Consider the following 21014-nt stretch of genomic DNA (forward strand, 5'->3'; position numbering starts at 1 on the left):
TATGCCATCAGGACCATCAAAAAAGGAGCACCAGGGAGAGATGGCATCACTGTCAAGAATGTAAAAACCTTCCAAATGAGATGATCCAGAGCTTAGCAAAGGCTTATGAACAGAACTGAAACTTCAGGAGTCGTCTCAGAAGTCTGGACAGATGCTTTCATAAATGCTGTGCCAAAAGCCTCAAGGGATATCGTATCACTGTGGTACAAAACTTCACTGGATAAATCCTCAAAAGAGTTGTTGCTCGCTACATCACCAAACAGGTTGAGAATCTGCTTCCTGATGGTCTTGCAGGATGCAGACCTCAACATGAAACTTGGATCAATTGCCGACAGCTTCACAGTAGAAACGTGGTCTGGTTTTGAACAGAAGGAGAACACTCCATCAGCTGCCCTTGATCTTGAACATTCCTAGAATAGAGTGCGACTTCCTCTCCTCGCTGGCAAGATGTTGTGCTTGGGACTCCGAACTTATAGGTGACAGCCACAACAAAGGCCCAGACAGAAGTCACCGAATCAGTTGACCACCAGCAACATCAGTAGAAGTGTACTCGACCTCCTGTTGACCGGAAGAGTCAAGGCAGAGAAGATTTGGTATCTGCTGGACACACCCTCTGGGAAGCCCGCTGGTCAACCCAAGTAACCAAAGTAACGGTCACTTTCATATAATAATCATATTAAAGTGGTTATACCGTTTTGTTAATGCTCTTAATTTAGTCAGCCACAGTTTTATAAAATACGCTATTTTTAAAATCATGTTCATATCTTATATTACTGTCCATCAAAGAGCGAGACCAAACAGCACATATAGTTTTATTCTATGATGTTAAACACGTGCTGAGATCCCGTTTCAAGGTTGTATAAAATGAATAATTTGTGTTATGATCAGAACAGCAAAAAAAACCACATTTACTACTAACTAAGGTAAGAAGTGAATAACAATAATGTTTTAAAAGAACATTAAAAGTTTGACTATAGTATTTCATACAGTAAAATGTGTAGACCTTTCGGGAAATTACAAATATCACTAATCAGGCTACCACTTACTAAATGGCTCTGAGGTTTTGTTTTTTTATAAGTACAAACTTTTAGCTCAATTTGAGATCTTTTGTTTGTTTGTTTGTTTTTGAATTTCGCACAAAGCTACTCGAGAGCTATCTGTGCTTCGCTCTTCTATGTAAAATATTTTCTCAACCCAAATGGGCCGTTTTTGCATATAAATTTCTCAACAAGTGGGTTTCTCGACATCACTGAAAATAGAGTCTGTTCATTACTAGTCTGAGTGCAAAGTGATTTCATATTATGATTAAAAAAGCTATTCTTCATCCCCAAAATCTCAAATATTATTTGTATAATCTCTGAAACCTCCTAAATACATTTCAAGCATTTGTTTTCAGACTATGTACTTTATTTTCTATACTCTGTGTAGGGTTTTGTCACTTAACTAACCTCACAGTTATCATAAAAAATTATGAAATAAATATAAATTATGCTTTTCTCATGCTAGAATGACTACATATAACATGAAAATACAAATATTTAGTCTAAGTAGCTTAAGCCTCATAACACTATATATTTACATATATATTTTTCTTATTATATTGAACTTCCAGTCATGCTTAGCTAACAATACATAACTTGCAACAGTACAGTGCATGTACACTTTTTAATTATCCAGTAATATAAGACTGACCTTTAGTCTTCCCAGGTTTGGTTGTGTTTTAATGGACCAGTATTTTATAATATTGTCACATTTCAATTATTATATATTACATTTGTGTGTATAGATTATCACTATTTAGAAATAAATTATTAAACTTCTTTTTCTTCAAATATAAAATAATAAATCAAAAGGTAAACTAAACAATTATCTCTTATTGTTACAACCTTGGTGGTTACAAGACATAGGTTGCTAAGCCTTTTAAAATTTTGCATGTAGAGGATATAAACACAACTTTTAAATTTTATATGTATGGTTGAATAACTATTCTTATACCTTAGAATTCCACTATAATATATTATGCTTAGTAACTAAGATGTATCTAGATTTTAAAAAATATGAAACATTGAGCAGACTAAAAATGCAACCCTACCCCCTTGGAAACTTTGATAGAAAGAATGTGGTAGCCTTTTCACAGATTCAAATGGCTGAGAAAAACTACTCTGGGGACATTCTAAACTATTGATTGGTTATTACATGTCATTTTCTGTAGTAAGAGTATATAAGGGACCATTTCAAAAAATGGAAAGAGGTGAACAGAGTCACTGTGTTTGATTCAGGAAATAAGCCATATCTCAGCAAAATTAAAAGATACACGTTTCTTATTTGACATTCTAGTTTGATAATGTAAGTAATTATAATCCATAATTTTTATGAAATTATAGACTTAGTATTTTGACATCATAAACATTTAATTTTAAACAGTGCTGTATTCAACATACTTCACGGGCCCAGCATGGCCAGGTGATTAAGGCACTCAACTCATAACCTGAGGGTTGTTGGTTTGAATCCCCATCACACCAAACATGCTCACCCTTTCAGCTGTGGAGTATCACAATGTTATTGTCAATCCCACTATTCATTGGTAAAAGAGTAGCCCAAGAGTTGGCAGTGGGTGGTGATGACTAACTGCTTTCCTTCTGGTCTTACACTACTAAATTAGGGATGGCTGGTGCAGACAGCCCTCATGTAGATTTGTGCAAAATACAGAAACAAACAAACATACCACATGACTTACTAAAATCTACATTTAGATGTGTTCTTTAAACATATAGTTTGAAATTAAGAAATTAACTCATATATTATATTAAAGTTTGAATTATAATCTACAAGTTGATTCTAAACTTCTTGGCGTAAATTCATAAAATGTTAACTCAATAAAATGTTGAATGCAAATCGACAAACGAGATGATGTGGCCTTTGACCTGTGATCTGTCACAAAAGGTCTAATGGATTCTTGGAACAATAATTATGTATTTAAATGTTTGTATACCAGTAATAGTTTAATTTATTAAGTAAAATAAAGGTTTTGTGTTCAGAAAATGTAATCATACTAGCAGACAACATCTCCAGACATTTTGCTTTGTCTCATTATAGTGCAAAATCTCCATGTTGGTGAAACGCTTTCTAATATAATAAAGCTTTTTATCAGTTAATATTGCATGCAGTTATTTACTTCGTGCATGTGAGAAGTATTTACCTTCTAGTATAGCTTCTGTAAGTAAATATACTGCCATAGCTTTTGAGTGGAACATACATTTCCAGCTTTGTAATAAATGTTACTTTGAAAACATGCATCCAAGAAGGTTTATATTATACACAAAGATGTTACTGCAATGAGAGCAGTAAATTACACAAGCTGTGATTTAGATGTTTCTGATACAACATATAATGGAGAAATATTTCTTGTTGACCCTCTTTAAAGCATAAATATTAATTAGAAACAAGGTGGAGGTGAATATTATAAACTCAATTTCTTATTTATAGTATAACTGGAGAAATCCACATCTTAAGGTGGCAAATTAGGCTTAGGAAACTGAGTTGGTCAGAAATTTAAATTTGTTTGTAGACCTATGTTACTTATATAGTATAACTTCCTATTTGTTCATAAAGAGTCTAAAAGTTCCAAGAAATATTCAAGAAGTACAGTATGAAATTGGCTTCATTTGTTTGATTGTTCTTTATGTTATAGAAAATTTGAATAATTGAAGTTTCAGTGATCTTTGTAAAAAGATTTCTAAACCTGTGGTATATTTAGACTTCTTTACACAGATTCTTGTTTTAGCAGTTACATGTCTTTGTGTATTGTATTATTCTTTATAATATAAATTTGTGTGATTTTATATGCTTCTATTTGGATTTTTACAGATTCAGAAGAACTCAGAAATTATATTAAATCAAAAATATGGCTTACATGTAGAAAGAATTTTTCACCAATTAGTAAGTTAGAACTGTAGTACTGGTAATAAATGTTAAAGATTTGCTGTATATGTGTTTTAATTTGTGGTAAGTAAATGATTTTGGGTGTTACTTTTCCATACAGTTGACTCTTTCTGGTTAGTTTGTATGAACAGTTCTGTAAGTTAATTGACCTCAGCAAGAGAGTATTTATATAAATACACTTATGATAGTTGGATGGTTATTTGTAACTTTTTAATTCAGTATTATGTATTTGATTTAGTAACAGTTTATGGCGAAGAAGAGTAAATATCATATACAGTGTAAGGGATAAAATATCATATACAGTGTACAGGGATACTGAAAAGGAAAACTTGGAAATATGTATTTCAGATGCTCTAAAGGCAATGCAAGCACAATATGCAAACAGTGCCATGGATATAGTATTTTTAAGCCTTTACATAAACATTAACATGTCAATATGTAACTCAGATTGCCATCTTTTACCATCCTTTCTTCATTAGAAATACTATTGCAGTGTGTTTGATATTTAGCATACAACAGACTTGTACATTTTACTAACAACTTGCAACATCTTGTGTAGATATACATAATAAATTCAGAAATATAGTGAACATTACATCTGTAATATGGCATTCGTCCAATAAACCGACCCCATGCATTTTATATTAAGGATATATGTGTGTTTCAACATAATTTTTTATAACTTCAAGACTTATGTATGAAGGCTACTAATAAAACAAATTTTAAAATATGGAATTCCATTTTGAAATAAAAATATGAGATAAAATCATGTTACAATTAATAATAAAACATCTCTTATTAATGCAGCCAGTTTTTGTAGAGATATTACATAAATTGGCTTCACTACTGCATGTTATATATTTTAAAATTGTCAAAGAGTACTAAAAATGTGTACAAAAACTACCATAAAAAAATATTTCCATTGTAAAACTAGAATGTAAAACTTTTTATTCTGTTGCAATATGGAATGAAGTTGATCGTTTTGATTTAAAGATTAACATGTGTTTCCTAATGATTTGGCTTGAGAAATAGTTAGTGTTTGCTAATTTTATGGAAACTAGTGTATCTAGACCACAAGTGTCTTGATCAACAGTCATTGGTATCCTACTTCTGACAACAACAACAAAACAAATGGTGGAAGCTAAGATAAGGCTTAACATTTATTTAGATCATGGACAAATTAAGAAGAATATGGAAAATTCGTCTTCAATTCCAATGATTTGTATTTTATTATGACTTCCTCTCCCTCAATACAAAAATATTTGGTCATAGTATTTCTAATTGTTCAAAACTACATTGTAGAAATCTCTCTGATCCGTGTGACAGCAGCAGAGTCACCTAAAAGCTGGACCTGAGCCAGATGTAGAATGATATTTATAACTATGGAAAATAATGAATTTTGTAAATAAGAAATAATACACTTTCATACAGCACGATATTTATACTCTAAAGATTTGATTTGAAGAATAGAACTTAATGTTTCACCAAAGAGTTCTAAAAACCTCTGACATGATGGATGTTAAATGAGGAGTTTAATAGTATTATCAATTGGTTGTCATTAGTGTTAAGGTAGTTTATCAAACATTTTTATTTATGTCAACCTTTTTCTGTATGTTAATATTGTTTTTGTAAAATAGTAAATACTGTTCTGAAATATTGTATATAGAAATACATCACACTCAGACTGAACATGAAAATAGTTTGACTTTGAAGATGTACCTTTTGTAAAATAGTTAATACTGTTCTGAAATATTGTATATAGAAATACATCACACTCAGACTGAACATGAAAATAGTTTGACTTTGAAGATGTACATGTTGAACTTTGTAAACTGTTATTCATCAGTTTTTATATTACATTCTTCAAAGGAAGGTGAGTAATTTGTTAACTTCTGTTAAAATGTGAAATATAGTAGTTTACAAAGTATAACAAGATCCACAGTGAAAAAGTACTCAAAATAAATGATACTAAAAGACAGCTAATAATACATAGTTATAAAAACTAATCTTTTAAGTTGTTTTGTAGACTAACTTATCACTGTTGGTAGAAGTGCTTAAAAATCACGTGTAACATGACTTTTCAAACATTTTAATATATGTATGTGTACGTTGAAGTAGATGTTATTTGAGCAATGTGATAAACTTGTATTTTACTTTATGTGTTTACTTATTTCGACTTTTGTTGGTTTTTAGTTTCTGATACAAAGATATTATTACAATTGATATGCAAGAAAAATATGTCTTAAGCAATAAAAAAAAACTTGTAACACCATAAAAAAGTGTTTCCTTTCAAATTCTGATTCCAGGTAAGTAATCAAATATTGAAGCACATTATTTGTTGTTCATTTTATAAATAAACTTAGCATTATGAGGGCTCTTTATTTATAAATATTCCAGATAATATTAATGTCTAAGCTGAATAATATAATTTATTGATGTACCAGTCTAAATATAACAAGTTTTCATTTTAAATAAAAAAATAAAGTCTGTACAGGTTCTGTATGTGTCATGAAATTTGTGGAAAGTCAAGAAAAAATGTTTTATATAACTTGAAAAATTAGAAAATTTTCATGAATTTCAAATAGTGGACAAGCTTCTTTCAGAAAGTGCATGTTGTATAATTATAGCATACAATCGTGTGACATTTCCTGAAGTCTGAGTGTTATTCTTAACACTCAGTGTTTTGTAGTTATGTAGCAGTGGGTAATTCAGACTGTTGTAGTGTGGAAATTAGTTTCTTATAGATGTTTATTTGTTGTTGTTATTTTTTAAACTTGATTTCAAAATAGAATGTGAAATGATTTTGTGTTGTTTTCCAAGTTATTCAATCAGCTGATCAAAACAGGCTACTTTTATATAGTTGACATATTGTGTAACAATGCTTATTTTACAAATTATAATTATCCAAACACTTTACAGTTTTGGTCAAAGTTAGTCCCAGCCCTAAGATGGTAATCAGTTGTTTTGATGAAACAGTTTCCTAAATGGCACATATGTACTTGGTGAACTGTGCTGATTGGCACTTAAGGTCTAGTGCAGCATAACAGAAGATGCTAGAAATGAATTTTCAGATGACCTCTTAACCTCTGAACAATGTATTGGTTAGCACATAATATCTAGATGAGAAAACAAAACAAACTTACATGTTATTTTGACAAAGCTAAGATATTTTTTCCATTGATTGTGTTTACAGTGAATTAAATGGTCATGGAAAATTTAATAATAACTTATTGAAATGCCACAGAATTCTTTATTTTTTCTAAATGTCCTAAACTTGAACTTCTTCCCCCAATGACACAGCAGTTTGTCTGCAAACTTACATTGCTAGAAACTAGGTTTTGATACTGGTGGTGGGCAGAGCACAGATAACCCATTGTGTATTTTGTTTGATACTGGTGGTGGGCAGAGCACACATAACCCATTGTGTATTTTGATATTGATGGTGGGCAGAGCACAGATAACCCATTGTGTATTTTGATACTGGTGGTGGGCAGAGCACAGATAACCCATTGTGTAGCTTTGTGCTTAATTTCCCACAAACTTGTGCTTTTACTTTTGAAATTTTGAAACATAAAAATGAAAAAGTACAATCAAGTAATTGTCAATAGTTCATCAATACAGAATTGACTTTTTTATATTTTATTTTTATCTTTAAGCTACATGTTAAGACTGCTTTTTATGCTAAAATTTATCTTTTGATGAAACATGTTTGTTGGGTATCCAGGACATTACAATTCATTGTTTGGATATCGACAAGAGGAAGTATGTATAACATTGTCAGTTTTTTTTTTGTTATATAAAAGTTCAGCTGTTAAACTGTTCTTTAAAATGTTTTTTTTTTTTTGTACACAGTTTATTCATAGTACTGCATAATAATTCCAAAACATACTTAACATCTGTTGACACTGTAGCTATTTCTCAATCTCCAGTGTCATTAGCTGCCTGGTTCAGCGATTCTTTGAAGACATCTTGTCGGGATGTGGAATACTTCTGTTACTCTCCTATCTTGTTGTTTACAAGATCTGGCCAGTTCCTCTTCTGATGGTGTCCCACTACTTCCTGTAGATTTGTTTACCACATCTCCTAGGCTTTTACCAGAAATGAGTATTTTCCTCAGTCATATACTCTTTTATTTCCAGGGTCCCTTTATTTTCCATGGTATACCATTCTGGGGTGAGTGCTTCTGAGGCAGTTATGCTTTCTCTTTTCAACTTCATACTAGTAACTACTTTAATTATAATTACTACCACCAGTATGCAACAGGTACTGTCAAAATGAGGTGTCCTGTAAGGTCATTTAGACACCTACCAGATGATATTATGGATTGACACTCATGGACATTCATGAATACAACTGAAGAGAATCTTACTATTCTTCATGTTGAACAAACTGTGATTGATTTGAATAAAATGTAGGGAACTTGATTCACCTACTGCACAGTTTCCAGAGCTCTGTTTTTAGCACCCCAGGCTGTATGAGTAGAGCTTGAGAATCTGTGGTAAACAAGAGGCTTTTCAACCAAAGTTTTTGAGTGTGTTCAACCACTCTTGGAGAAGAGGGCAAAGTGAGGGGTCCTCCTTCTAGGGTTCCTGGATGTTTTTTTCACATTTCAGTAAGAGTGGCTCCATCCTTCCTGGGAATCTACTCATAATTTTGGTTCATATTTTGCATACAGTTATCTAGTTGGGGAGTGCAAAACCCTTCTCTTTGATCAGTACCAGTTTCAGTTATCATTCATGGAAGTTGGTTCACTATATTGTAATTCTGAAACCAAAGTAGTTCCATCCTAAGTCCTTGGTTGAGTGCAGGTTCCACATAATTCCAGGGTTAAGTAGAATACACCTTACCCACTTGGTTACGGACTGAGAATGAATGTTCATAATTCCAAACCAGATGAGTTCTGTTCCTTTGTTGAGTATGGCATATGGGATCCCATCATTCCGAGCCTCAGGTGTTACCTTTTGGACTTGTTCAGGTGGAGAAGAGAATCTGTCCATTTAAGTGTTGCTTACTTTCTTGTTGTCATTCTGATGGTGCCAAATGCAACATTTTGTGGTTACACTATATTCATATATGATATTGTGGTCTAATAGCCATAGCCAGCAACATAGGATATAGGTACTACAACCCCTTAATTCCAACCTGAGTCATAGAATCTCGGCTGTCTGGTCAGGGATGGCCTACCTGATGATTACTCATATTCTGTTCTGCCTTTGATATAGGAACAAAGCTCCAAGTGAAGAGCATATCTGTTTGGGAGGTAGGGTGTAATTTCCACACTCTTGTACTATTTTTTCTCTTGGTACATTCCTGTTCTGTACAAATGCTTTGTGTGTGGATCATGCCTGCACTGCCCCCTACACTTTTATCAATGTGAGATTCTAGCTATAGTATTGGTGGATGGTAAGTATTATTGGAAACCATTTTCATTTTAAGAAAAATGTTTACTTTTAGTTTTAGATAACTTTATAAAATAAGGATTCTAGAGACTTCTAATTTCCCAGTAATCTTGTAATTTTTAAGAAACTAAATCTGGAATGTAATTGCCACTTTTCTGTTCTTTAAGTCATAATAAATAACATGTTGCTGTTTTCTTTGTTTGCAGTTTTATTATTTATAAAATCCTACCTTTTTATTTACTTTTGCACAACTAAAATAATTAAGACAACTTATCATTTTCAGACTTTCATTTATATCTCCTGGTAATATTAAAACATGAATGTTGTAAAGTGTCTTTAAAGTTGATATAGTTATGTGAAAATTGTTTGCAAAAATGATGGTCAGTTGGCTAAAATGGCCATTAACTTAATTAACTTCTAAATACGTAAGGATATTATGATTTAGAATTTGAATAATAAGTTAAAAAGTAACTGAAACATTGAAGGGAATATTTTACTAATAATTGTGTTGTTTGGTCTTAGTTTAAGTTGAAATTTGCAAATAGGATTTTATTTTATACTGCATCTATAAAACTAAATATGTTCTATAATTAAGGACTTTTGTGATTTTCTATTCCAATGTTCTTTTTGTAAGTTGTCTCTTAGACATATTCATAAGAATTTTTGGATTTTGAAATTTTCTCCCAGGAAGTTGTAAGTATCCAACATTGTCACTATGTTGTAGAAATGACACTAAACATAAAGCATTGTAAAACTATCTCCAATTTGCACATCTCAAACAGTGTTGCTACGACCTGTGTTTAGGCCTGAGTATCATTAGGACACCTGCATTGTTTTATTGCTACTAACAGTAGTAGAGATATAGGCTTAGATAAGATCCAAGGTCAGTAATAATTATTTATAACACACAAATGTAGATTAGATTAGAAAGTAACCTACCTAAATTACTTCTTACTTGTTCTAATAAGCTACAAATTAATACATGTATATAAGCTCCCACTTGACCTTACTGACCTGTACTGTTTGAGGTAATCTACTTAACACAGATAACATTGATCAATAACCTACTTTATCAGTATGTATATGCTCAATCTGATACCTGGTTAGACAATGTTTTGCTCAATAACTATAAGAAGTTCTGTATTTGCACTGGTATTTGGGAAAGAAACAAGAAAATAAGTTCACCATGGATTCAAATACAAAGAAATGTGAAATAACTTGTGAGCATCCATATACAAAGACATACAGAGGAGTCAAAGGACCTATCCAGTAAGGGTATAAAGAAAAAGGGTCCAAGGAAAGAGTAAGATGACCCATGAAAAGAAGTTTGCATGAACACCCCAAAGGACAGTGATGTTCAAATGTGCCATAGTGATCCCCAACAGGCATGGCAGTTTTCAGTAAATGTACAAAGTTCATGCTGCTGTCCTCATTTTTTTTGCACAATAAACAAATATACAGTTGTAATGAAGAATAAACTTGAAAAAGAACAAAACAAAACTGTCTTTTATGTACATATATAAGTATGAAATCAAAGATAAAAATAATCCTTTATTGTTTATGTTTACTCAGAAATAAGATCTTCAGATTATTAGAAGAAACAAAAATAGGCAAACATTTGAATTTTATGGATGATAAAAAGTTGAGGTTTTAAAATAATGTACTAAAACATAAAAATTAAAGTTCAAATCTGGAACAAATATAAACGTCATCATAACTTATATATACCTTTTCATAATGCTGTTTCAAAGATATTAAAGATCATAATGCAAGAAAAACTAAACTTATTAAATGTAACAACCCTTATGCTTATTAACCTATTATCACAAATTTTTTAACATTTTAGAATCATCTCAACAAAACATATGATATATTTACATCTTTTTCAGCAATCAAAACTGAAGTACATTTTGTCAAAGTAAATTGCTTCTTCAATGAGTACTGCCACAAAAATAAAAAAACTTTGCATATTAGCTACTTATTATTCTCAAATTTACTACTCACCCTATTTATAAAATGAAACTGCTCCTGTCCTAAATGTTTACTTTTCACAGGAATATAGTATAGTACTTACTGTTAAATATTGGCTGATTCGTAGTTTGAATAAAGTAATTTTCAATTTTAGAATGATAAAGTAAGTCAATATTGGACATTAATGTGACCACAAGTATTGCTCAGTTAAATAAAGATCATGTGGTTGACTCCAGTAATGTAAGGGCTGTAAAAAGTGAGCCTTTCAACCTGGTAGGTTAAAGTATTAAAAAACCTGGATTTTTCTTGTGCAAAAACCTTGTAACATTTAATAAAAAGTCTACTGAATTTTGTGAAGATACACTTAATATATTACAAGTTAGTAGTATGTAAACTGTAACAAGTAAAAATGGTTATGAGATTGATCTGATGGACTTTGTTGCTGTTTAAATTAAATAACCGTCTCACTACAGGTCTTCCTATGGTCAGGGGATTTCAATATCTTTGTAGACTCGCATGCAAACTTTTAGTGACCTAATTTTATAAATGTACTCCAGTAAGTTTGGTGTTACATTGCAGATTATATGTCAAATTTTAAAATTACACATTAATTAATTTCTTAATTTTAAGATACGTTTTACAACAAAGTTCTTGAATATCAAATTTTGTGTGTCACCTGGTATGTTGATTGCAGCTTTGGTAGATATTAGGTGTTTGTAATGTTCAAATATAGCAATTATAGTTTCTTATGAATTAAAAACTCAAATTACCAATACTGAAAAGCTAGAGTGTAAATTTAGAACTTCCTATCTTTTCTATTTACAGAGTTATCACTAAATCCAACATAGTGTGTACTGCCCAAATCTTCACTTTTGTAAGTACCTGTTTATGTACACCTACTAACATGTGAATAATCATCTGAAATATCAGAATACGTCCCCCATATGGTTTACTCAGTCTGTAAAAAGTGGGAAGTTTTCAAGATTATTTGTCTTGCATCTTAATAGGAAGGGGAAAATAAAAATGTTATTTTGTGTTTTCAATATATTTTTTTTTACTTTTTTCACTACAGTTGGTGTTATGATAGAGAAAACAAGAAAGTTTAAAGTTCCATGAAAAATAAAAAATTGATATTAGAAGGTATTACAAGTTATATAAAAACCATAAGGTAAATACAAGTAATTTTGTTCTTTGCATGAAAAACCACCCTTTATTCAGAATTTCTCGACACAAAATTAATACATTAACAGATAAATGTTTTGTAAAAACAATTTACTTAAAATATAATTTTTGTTTACAAAAGGCTTGTAATGTTTACATAAAAATTTGCCCAAACTCATGATGATAGACCTAGTATATTTAGAACATTACAGTTTCATGGTTACATGGAGATTACAGAACTGGTCAGAATGACCAAGCCCATATACAGGCTTAATAGAGTATAATTTAAGTGATAATGGAATATGTATATGGATCATAATCAATAGCCTAAATGTTTTAGTTTGAAGTGCATTCTTTAAAATTCTTTGGATACACTTACCATTTTGGAAACTTCTAGTAAGCCTAATTTTCTTTTCACTTTTGATAAAAACACCACCAGTGACATCATCAGGAAAACTGCTCTTGATTGGATGCTGCAAAAAAAAACTTTTCATAAATCAAAGTGGAAATCAGGGAGAATGTTTATAATACATAATATGTAGTTTGTTTTTCAATGTCCCATAATTAATCTTTTTGTTAAAATACAGTTTACTACTAATTATTTGTATTGGATACTTTTGTATTAAGGTGGTTAATTACCTCAGACACATTTCAGTTACATTCTTAACCATAATGTTGGCAAGTTTTTCTACAATTTTATCTCAAATAATACATCTTTATTGATATAAATAAAAAAGTGTTTAAATTTGCAATAAACATGTGATTTAGCATTTTCTGCATTAGGGGTATAACATTTTTTCATAAATGTCATAACTCATCCACCTTCAGTAACCAGAAAATGTCTTTGAATTAGGCAAAACTCTTTGGTAAATATAATTTTTGTGGGGGAGTGGGTGGGGTGGTTTGATTTACTGACTGAATACGAAACAACATGACTACATTTAATTTCATATGATTGAGTAGAGAATGCCCATTAAGTACATACTACTGACCATACAATCTACATTACATTTTTCTCTCTCACAATAAAGTATTTAAAATGACTTTAAAACATATTCCTATAATTAAGAACATGAAAAGTTCAGTTAAAATAATGTTGACGACTGACAATATAAAGCCCTGAAGCTAATGTAAACATGCTAATAGAACATATCACGTCCAAAGTAGTAACGTAGAATTCATAATGAAAAGTTAATAACCAAACAAACAACTGTGCTGTCAGAATGAAAGAAAACGTTTTTGTAATGAAGTTGTAAGTTTAGTAACTAGGTAGAAGTTGTTCCTTTTAGAAATAACTCAGCATGTTGTACTCCAAGTAGTAAACCTGTTATGAGAAATTAATACAAAGATATTAAAAAATATTAAAAAATAAAACACTTAAAGAGAACAGAAACTAAACATTATAACACAATAGAGGGAGTCACTTGTGTCAGGAGAGGTTTTTGACACTCTTATTGGTGGAAGGTTGTCACATGATGATTTGCATGCAAGATTCATTGCAGTAAAACAATTTAAATAAGTGGAAAATTCAAAACTTGTAGCATATATTCATACATATGTTCATAACAACTTACACAATTTGTACACCTGTACCTCTAAATTCTGATGATCACCCTGGGAGAATAACTAACATTGAAATCACTATCAAGCTTATTGGATTAATCTGAACTTTGTACAGTGTCATACTACAAACAATTTCTTACACTTTTATTACTGAAGATAATTCTAGTTGCAACAACTGTGCTAAAATCAAGATGATAAATCCATTCCCACTGTATTTTTAGAACCATCACCAATAACACTGTCTGACATTATGGACAAACCTTGGGACAGAACATGTTGAAAATAGTGCTGTCTTTGAGAATCTATTGATGACATACAGACAATAGCAGGATCAAGTTCTCCGAGAGCAAAGAAAGAGGGCCAGTTTGCTTGATACAGCTTCCACTGTGGCATGCGGGATGGGTGACATTGACCACGGCCAGTCTCTCTCTAAATTATAGGAAAATGATCACTGCCTCATGGACTATTGTCAACTCTCCATGAAAAGTGGGAGAATAGTAAAGGGGAGCAAATTCAGAGATCAGTAGCAGTAAAGGACTGACTACATGCATGAAATTAAGTATAAGAACCACTATTGAAAAAAAAGTTGTGGACATCAATATCAGCACTTTCTCAGGATTAAAAAGGAAGATGGCAACTGTTCAATGAGAGCATCAAGGTCTGATTAATCGTAGTTCTCTCAAGGCAACAGGTAGAGAGAACAAACAGTGAAAGTAAGACCAAAGGAAACACAGATGGCTATGGCTTCCAGGGGTGTGTCGAGTGGCAAAGACAGGGTGGGCACATTCTGATCAACCAACAGTGCCTCCCCTCCATGTGCTCATCCATCACATAGTCTGTCATTTCTGTACAAAGAAAACTGCAGAAAGGTGACTGCAACAGCAGGTTTCAGAAATGTTTCCTGTAAGGAAAGATATACAGGATGGTAGGAAGCAATCAGTGTTTTGATGTCATCCAGATTAACTTTGACAGTTCCATTGTATCAAGGTGGCCATTTTTATTTATGTGTAGTTGAATTGGGTGGAGAGCCCTTCTGTTTACAACCATGTCTTTTTTCATTACTGTCTTAATTTGAGGGAGGTCTGTCAACCTCCATGGATCCTACCCTGGGTCGATTGGGAAGGTTTTGCTCTTGAAAGAGGATTCCAGCGACTGAGAACATGAACAAATGATCCTTTTGCATCATGTGGTGGGAGAAGAAGATGCACCCAAAGATGTGCCCATACCCAGAACCTGAGGAAGTAGATTTGGGATTTGCTGGAATGTATGTTTGGGACAGAGATGAATGCTAAGTTAATTCATCAACTTTTTTAACAATGCAGGTCAAAATCCTTTTCATTTGGTTTGAGAAAGATTGTTTTGGAGGCACAGAGAGATCTGTCTACTTTAGTAGTGGAATGAAATGCAGCAGCATATGTCCGAGATAAAGTGGTGGACAGCAACTTTCAAGTCTCAGGGTAAGTAATGTTTTGAATCATTTTCAAATGCTGCACCTCTTTTCTTCCAACGATTTTGGGCAAGAATGAAAGTAGGATGGGTGAGAGTCACTGCAATTGATGCAATGAGGGTCCATTTCACACTCGTAGGCATCATGATCCTTGACACCTCAATGAGCACAGTTCAATGAACCATGACATGACATCTTAGAGTGACCAAAATTCTGACACTGGAAACATCTGAGAGGTTTTGGAATGTATGGCTATACCCTGCAATTAAGATAACCTGCCTTGATTGTGGCAGGTGGATGTAGTGATGTAAATGTCAGAATGAGGACACTGGTCAGCATCAGAATTCTATCTTTGCAAGTAGAGATCGCCTCACTGCAGAAACTCCTTGAGTAGAGAAACCAGCGAGAATTTCTGACTTGGGGATGTTCTTCAAATCCCTCTCAACAATAACTCAAGTGGACTGGCCGACTGACCTAAGGGGACCATCCCAAGGCTGCCCGCCTACAGGAATTCACGGCCAAAGAGGTGTGTTAGGGTTTGACCCTCAACCACCAGGATCCTCTCCTCCCCTTCATGGGTCACAAAGCAGAGCAAACAGGTGGGTAGAATGATTAGATCCTAGAGGAGTTAAACTGAAAGAACAGAACCTTCTCTGGGAGGTCCCCTCACCACGTACAGGAATCCACATCAAGGGGCCGGTGTAAGACAACAAATGAGTTGATGGAATACTTCATAACTGTCATTCCCAGAGATTACAAATAAAATGAACCACTGCCTGATAAACAGCAAGAAGTATCAAGAGGTTAATATGAAGATCTAACTCCTCTCAAGACCAATGGCCCAAGAACTCCTGTTCAATGTAGTATGCACTCCACCCTGATAATGACACATCTTTGAAGACATGGCCATCCAGACAAAAGTATAGGTACCTTCACTGTTATGTTTTTCCTTTCTAACCACCAAAGAAAGTTGAACTGAAGGAAAGATAAAGGAATATCTGAAAATCCAAAGGGTAGGTGATGAGGTGCCAATGAACTTGTAGTGCCCACCGGAAAGAAAGCATTCAGGCATAATCCAGACAGATAAGAGCCTCCAGTGATGCCCAAGTCCCTGGAAGAAACAAAATGTCCAGAGCAAGGAGAAAAAATGTTGATAGTGCCAAATGAACTAAAACCTCCATTGATTGTAGACAAAGAGGAGGAGGTTGGGCTCAACTAATATGTAAATTATAAATCAAACACCTCGAATAAAGGAGAAATTGAGTGGGGTGGATAGCAGACTTCTCCACTTTGATAAACCCGCCCACACCAGATAAACTTCTCTGAAGAGGAATTGGGTGTGTGAGGAAGACTCTGTGAAAATGGAAATAGAAAAGGCTGGTCCCACATAAAAGGATGAAAACTGAGCCAAAAAGAATGAATGAATTGGGCAAACAACCTGACTAAACCATAGAATGCTCCACAAACAACAAAGATACAGTTTAAATAAGGCACTCAAGTGATCAATGTTTCTATGAAAGTTTATATAGTCTCAAACCAGATACTCTACATGGAAACCATAAATATGTAAAAAGCCACTGATCATGCGAGTACTTAGTTAATACATTGAACTTTCAGAAAAACATGTCATTCATATACTGGTTGACTTGCCAAACCTTTATCTTTATTTATAATTACTTTCACTTTCATTTCTTTCGTAAATTATCCGATATTTCCAGCTGTTATTTCATTCAATTGATCCAAAATAACAGTTCTTTTCAAATAAATGATAAGACTGATACGATATGCATGTTCACATAATGTAGGAATTTTACCTTTTTTTTATCAACATTTTACTTGTGTTTATTCATTTTAAATTTTAAGTTTCTTTCACTTTGATCAATGTATACAACAAAATTAAAACTATAGCTTGCCAAAATTCCATCAGTAACAGCCTTTTATTTACTAGTATTCTTCAGCTTTCCTCACTACCAAATTTACAATAAGTTGACTAAATTTCATTAAACAATGTTTATATCCCATCTTTTGTTTTTTAATTATACATGTTCAGATATTTTGTATTAGCCAAGAAAGATTACATACAGATATCTTGTTCCTGAAGCCAATAAAGGATCAGCGTGTTTGGTAACAGGGATTCAAACCTGCAACCTGTGTATTACAAATTGAGTTCCCATGCCTAAACCACTAGTTAACATGTTAATTCTACTATTATGTGTCAAATACACTGTTAGTTTATTGAAGTATGTAAAATTATTCAAGGGATTAGTAGGATAAAGGCTTTTAATTTCTTTGCTATATTGTGAACACAATAGGACAAGAGGGCATAACATTAAAATTTAAAAAACAATGTCAAGATACCAGCAAGACTTATTTTTATAATTGTGTGATTGGTTTATGAAATGAGTTACTGTTAGCACAAGTGGAGGTCAGCACTTGGAGAAACTTAAGAGAGGAATCAATGTTTTCTTTCTGAATAAAATCTTTACTTTCTCAGATACGGATATTTAAGAACAGCCTTGTAGGAACAAATGGCACCTTGTTGTGCTTATTTTGTTTTTAATAAACTATTTTGATAAGTTATTTTTTAACCCATTTCACAGCTTTAAGCTACCCTAAATGTTACTTTAAACTGTATAACTATTCAATGTATTATGTATATTTCTAAATTCTGTATCTTTTCTCTGTATTAAGTAATCTACATCTATTCTTCACACATGTTAAACTGAAGATAAAAAAGTCAAAAACAACATTCACTTATTATTAAAACACAGGAATATGAAAATGTATTATAAATTAAAATATACATATAGATAGACAATCTCAGTTCCTATTAAGCCTTATTATAAACTTAGATAATATAAGCTCAAGCAAATTACTTTCACCTGCATTACTTAATTATTAATAAAGGCAATTCAAACTTCCAAGACTTAATAAATAACTCAGAGTGTGGTATGTGACTAACATGGAAATTTTGGTCTATTTACATACATATATATATCACTATTCATTTTGGCTAATGTTGGTTGTTTTCTTACCTTAACATTGTAATAAATAAATGCTGGTTAAATTAAACTGCTGAATGGTACAGAAAATTTTTCAACAAACTGAATGTCAAGTCACTTCAAATGTTTAAACTTTTTAAACTTACATGAATCTAAGCAGATACTAAAAACTATAGAAATTAATTTACATTCCACTTACAAGAGTGTCCTAACATATGTTCAAAATCATGGAATCTTGTCAGATATTCACACAGATACAGCATGTTGAAGCTTGTTTATGTTTGTGGCACAACACCAAAGCAAAATTCTGCTTTACCACATGTAAGAAAGGAGTGTATAATTCAACTTGAACTTTTAGACAGGCTGGAATCATGATTTATCTGGGTGATAAAAACACAGTATTAAAACATTTAAACGTGAGGTACAGCTCAACACAAGTACTTGTTTATAAAAAAACTTATTCTACATTTTCAAATATTTTGTATCTCAAAAATTATATCCCAATAATACCTTCATTTACTCTGAATATGTAAATGTACATCAAAGTTATAAAATAGTAGGTTATGCTCAAAGTAATATATATTAAATGAAAGTGTTATTTTTCTATCTCGTTTTCTGAAGAAAATATAGTACTTTTTATATACCTGAAAGAAACAATAAAGACACTAAAATATAACTACTATTTTTTTTACCTTTAATCCACACATGAATTTTAATACTTACACAAAAAGACACAACATAGTATTTGTTCACTAGCAAATACTGTTACTCAGTGTTTTTAGTTTGGTGTTAAATCTTTCTTATACAATACTTTAATAATAATTACATACAAACAAAGACTTTGAAGAAGTTTGATTTTTATTTTGTTACTGTTTATTAAAGATAACAACACTATAAACCTTACAATAACATAATTTGAAAAAAAACAAGACAGCTGTCAGGTTTGCACTCAGCTGAGCCAGTTTTCTATCACAGTGAGCTTTACAAATCTCTATACAAGTCATACTTAATCACCTAGCTTGTATCATATCTCTGTTATTATACACAAATGTTGAGAATTTTGTTTACAAGGAAGTTTGGTAAACAAGTTTCCAAACATGAATTCAAATGTTATCAGTTTAAGACTATGACTTGAAATGTCAACTCTATATATTTCATCAAATTTTCACACATTTTACTAGTAGGATAACATTATTTGTGAATATGGATGTCTGTCCACTGCATACAAATATATTTTCAATGTCTGATCAAAAAGTCTCAAATACTGTAAACCCTTAAAAATTATGAAAACTAAAAGATTTTCTATTTAAATGCCCCATTTACATTCCATTTTCATGGAAGTGTGATCTACAATTGTTTTTATTATTTTTTGGTAATACTTTTACCCATTTTGTCTGTAATTCTTCCTTATTATAAAAATACAGATTTTCTAATTACTACTTCCTTTGAATGGACTGTACCAATAACCTTTCATTGATGAGTCAATCATGAGTGTTAAACTCTATGTGTTAAACAATGAAAGTACTTTTACTAATTGATGTAGTCTAACAAAAATGTTTATTACCATAGAAATTCATGAATATTTTAAGATGGACAAAAAGCATGGTCTTCACTAATCAGAGACCAGGAACTTTCATGGCAACAGATTCACAAGAAACAAGCAGTTGACTGAAGACAAGACTAATTAGCTGTGTAACAGTACAAGAGAATCACTTGGTAGTCACAGGCTAATGATACTCATAGTACAATAACTGGTTTTGAGGCTAACATCTAAGCATAATTCCATAGTGCATGGTGTTTATAAAATAAAATCTGAACATTTGTATACTTTTGAAAGTACCATACCAAAGAAAAGAAATATTACACAAGAAAATATCCACAGTGGTAATATGTTTGTTGATACAGACAATCTATCAGAAGTAGCAAGGGAGTTTTGTCAGTATTTGTGAGAGATCAGTTAGTTGAGTTAGTGTTTTATAGCACAAAACAGCGATGCTATCTGTGCCAAACATCCAGTAAAATGTTAAAGTAAATTTAGTAAAATTCATATATGGAAATTAAGGTAAAACAAAACAATGTTTAAAAAACAGATAAATATCATAAAACCAATGTTTACATCTAGTCTACAACATTAAGAGAAAAAACTACTGTAACACAAGTTGTAAAGGACTTTCTGTAGCTTAACTGTAATTATCATAACTTGCCAGGAAGACTAACAGGTAAGTACAAAAACCACCGTCAGTCACCTGAAGTTGGCCTTTCCAGTCCTGGTTCCGAATTATTTGACGTTATGGCCATTTTAAAAAAGGAAAGTAATAAAAAGGTTTTAAAAGACATGTAGCAAAATTATAATAATAACTCACCAGGATGACTAACGAGTAGTTCAAATGGATAATCCAAACAGCAGCGTTAGTTACCTGAAGTTCGCCTCTCCAGTTCTGGTTTTGAGTTATTTAATGTTACAGCCAGTTTCTAATTTCAAATCAAACTAGATGAACTGTGATTTTTAAAAGGAAGCCACATTAAAAA

The 21014-nt window shown here is 32.1% G+C and overlaps 1 long non-coding RNA gene across 6 annotated transcripts in view; it reads right to left on the reverse strand.

Moving 5' to 3' along the window:
- Positions 1–21014, reverse strand: part of LOC143238559 (uncharacterized) — a 35375-nt gene that overhangs the window by 13299 nt on the left and 1062 nt on the right. For 2 of the 6 annotated variants that reach the window (XR_013020643.1, XR_013020639.1), the window contains exons 2-4: positions 20849–20982; positions 18685–18865; positions 12853–12946 (exon numbers count right to left, since the gene is read on the reverse strand). This is a non-coding gene — a long non-coding RNA (uncharacterized LOC143238559). Of the gene's footprint in view, positions 1–5891; positions 7059–12852; positions 12947–18673; positions 20983–21014 lie in introns of those variants that run through there. The other 4 variants (XR_013020640.1, XR_013020641.1, XR_013020644.1 and 1 more) reach the window with 3 other exon arrangements.

The sequence above is a fragment of the Tachypleus tridentatus genome, chromosome 13 (genome assembly GCF_004210375.1).
Source record: "Tachypleus tridentatus isolate NWPU-2018 chromosome 13, ASM421037v1, whole genome shotgun sequence".
Lineage (NCBI taxonomy): Eukaryota > Metazoa > Arthropoda > Merostomata > Xiphosura > Limulidae > Tachypleus > Tachypleus tridentatus.